Raw genomic sequence first — 3,540 nt, forward strand, 5'->3', positions numbered from 1 at the left:
TCCTTTGGCCGCCATTCCTTCCAGTTCTCTGCTGCCAATGACTGGATCGAATTGCAAAAATCTCTGAAGCTGGAGACTCTTATCTCCCTCACTAACTTTAAGCATCAGTTGTCAGAGCACCTTACCGATCAATGCACCTGTACACAGCCCATCTGAAATTAACCCACCCAACTACCTCATCCCCATATTGTTATTTATTTTGCTAATTTGCACCCCAGTATCTCTATTTGCACATAATCTCTTGCATCTATCATTCCAGTGTTAATACTAATTGTAATTATTTTGCACTATGGCCTATTTATTGCCTTACCTCCATAACTTGCTACATTTGCACACACTGTATATATATTTTCTGTTGTATTTTTGACTTTATGTTTTGTTTTACCCCATATGTAACTCTGTGTTGTTGTTTTTATCGCACTGCTTTGCTTTATCTTGGCCAGGTCGCAGTTGTAAATGAGAACTTGTTCTCAACTGGCTTACCTGGTTAAATAAAGATGAAATAAAAATAAATAAATAAATACATAAATAAAAAATCAAAGTCCTGTAACTTGGAGATTTAATGTCAGTTTCATTGTAGACTTTTCCCTGAAATGAAATGTTAGCTTATCATGGGATATAGGCTACCTGCATCTAGCTAAGCAAACCATGGCAAAGTTGAATTGCAATTATAAACCCAGATTTTAGTCAGTAGCCTATGCCTATTGAAATAACAAGTCAATCTCGCAAATAGGCCATTTATAATGGTTTGTAGTCTTAACATCTGGCACATAATAATAGCACAATTGCCAGAAAATAGCCCATCATTAGTTTTTTGAAGTTCATCCAAGTGTTTCTTGCACAGAGATTTCGGGATCCTCTGTCCAACTTTCATCAAACTCTCCTGTCGGATTTACCTATAGTTATGCACATGCACAAACAATATTTATTTACTATTATAAACTGGGTGGTTTGAGCCCTGAATGTTGATTGGTTGAAAGCCATGGTATATCAGACTGTGTACCACGGGAATGACACAAAAATACTTGTTACTATTCTAATTACATTGTTAACTAGTTTATAATAGCAATAAGGCACCTCAGGGGTTTGTGGTACATAGCCAATATACCATGGCTAAGGGTTATATGAACAGCCCTTAGCCATGGTATATTGGCCACCACACCTCCTCGGGCCTTATTGTTTAATCATAGCAGTCAAAACAAGTAAAATCGACATCCATTGATAGAAAATGATCTAGAGAGTCTATATGCCATATCTTTCAAACTGTGCTCTTTCACAGAAGTTCTCAACCTATAACCTATATACTTAGTATGGACACAGTATGTTTTACATTAGTTATTTTGTTGTTATTAGTTGTTATTAGTCCCAACCTTCAGCTCCATTCAACCCCTCCTATCTTCTCTTAACACCATCCATATTGGATTTCTATTTACCATATATTTTTCAACTGTACAGTGATGTTTCACAAAAGTTCTGAACCCTTTTATTCTCATTGTTTCTATAGATTGTGAATTGAAAATAAACGTTTTTGCTAAAAGTATTATTATATTATTGATCGATTGAATATGACTTTTCAGATCACCCAGTAGGGTTAGCTCCAGGTAAATATTGCAATCCTTCAGCCATTCCTGGACCTGTGACCAAAAACAAGCGATCTAATGATTCTGTCTCTTCGCAGCAAAATCTGCAGAGCCGGGAAGATTGTATATAATAATATTATGCCATTTAGCAAATGTGACTTACAGTCATGTGTGCATACATTTTTATGTATGGGTGGTCCCGGGGATCGAACCCACTACCCTGGCGTTACAAGCGCCATGCTCTACCAATTGAGCTACAGAGGACCACGTATCCCCCATATAAATAACATTCTATTGGTAGCAAGAATTTTGTATAATAATTTAAATTGAAAAATTATAAGTTTTGAATCCGCCGTCGTTTTGCGTATCAGTTCATAAACAATTTGCCATGGAATCGGTACATCAAAAATCTCTTCCCAACTGTTTTGCAATCTATATGGGACGGCTGTCAATCCTTTGGTCCTTAAATGAAACTGGTATACTTTTTTATTTATCACAATTTTCTTTAACCAATTATGGTCTTTAATGCAGGGCCGACAGACAAGTTCCTTACTTTTTCCCCCTTCCACTTTCCGCTTCCATTTTTGCGGTAATGCTGCAATTATTTGGTTGTAATTTTGGGTAGAGCAGACATTTTCGTATGTTTTTGTTAGCTGCATGTGCGACATAACTCCACCAGGCCTACCAATGATATCATTTACAAAGATTATACCTTTTTAAAACAGTTTTTCAAAAAATAAAGTTTTTTTTTTATTATCAATTAGTATATTTGAGTTTAACCACAATATTTGTTGCGTTATTTGTTCTGTCGTTTCTGGAGGATTAAATTGAAATTGTAACCAACTTTCCATGGCTTGTTTTAGAAATAGTGATATTTGGGAGATTATTTCCTTTTCAAATAACTGAAAGTGAGAGGTTGTAATCTGAATAAAGGGAAAAAGGCCATTCTTGAACATGGGTGAGACAATTTTACTAATTTGCTAGAGAACCAGTTCGGATTTAAGTATAACTTTTGTATGACTGAAGCTTTTAGTGATAGGTCTAATGCTTTAATATTGAATAATTTCTGTCCTCCAAATTCATGTTCATTATATAAATAGGCCCTTTTGCCATTCCAAATAAAATTGAATATTTTTTTCTCATATAATAACATTTTTAAAAAACTGTTCGTTGGGTGTAGGCAAGACCAGAAGCAAATAGATCAACTGGGATAATACTAAAGAGTTCATCAGGGTGATTTTTCCACAAATAGACAGGTATTTACCTTTCCATGGTAGCAAGATCTGATCTATTTTTGCTAACTTTCTATTACAATTTATTGGAGTGAGATCATTTCTTTCCTTTGGGATGTGTATTCCGAGTATATCCACATCACCATCAGACCATTGTATTGGTAAACTACACGGTAATGTAAAAATTTTATTTTTTTGTGATCCAATAAGTAATATAGTACATTTATCATAATTTTGTTGTAATCCAGAGAGATTAGAAATGTATCTAAATCCTCTATGAGGCTGTGGAGGGATTCAAGTTATGGATTTAAAAGAAAACATGAATCATCAGCGTACAATGACACCGTGTTGGTTATGTTTTGGTTATTTGGATCTCCGTTCACCTTTTTACTGTTAATGTAACTAGCCTAAATATAGATTGTGTCATGACTTTATCGATCTGACATTTTGGTTACTTGGCCTACTACTTGGTACCGCTGTTTTGTTCTTTTCGCATTCGTTCGCATTCGCAGTTGTGTCAGTATTCTTAACCAAACTGCTATTCAGTATTTTTGTTTGCATGCATGAATAACTAGGCAAGTATTGGCAACTGTATAGTTGGAGTGTCTCTGAAAGTGGGCGTTGCAAAATAAGTGGGTAGATCAACAGCAATGGGTGTTACATCAGTCGGTGGATCCACAGCGAAGGGTGTAAGTAACATCAGCCCTCCATTATTGGTTAGACCGGCT

This window comes from Coregonus clupeaformis, chromosome 14 (genome assembly GCF_020615455.1).
Source record: "Coregonus clupeaformis isolate EN_2021a chromosome 14, ASM2061545v1, whole genome shotgun sequence".
Classification (NCBI taxonomy): Eukaryota; Metazoa; Chordata; class Actinopteri; order Salmoniformes; family Salmonidae; genus Coregonus; species Coregonus clupeaformis.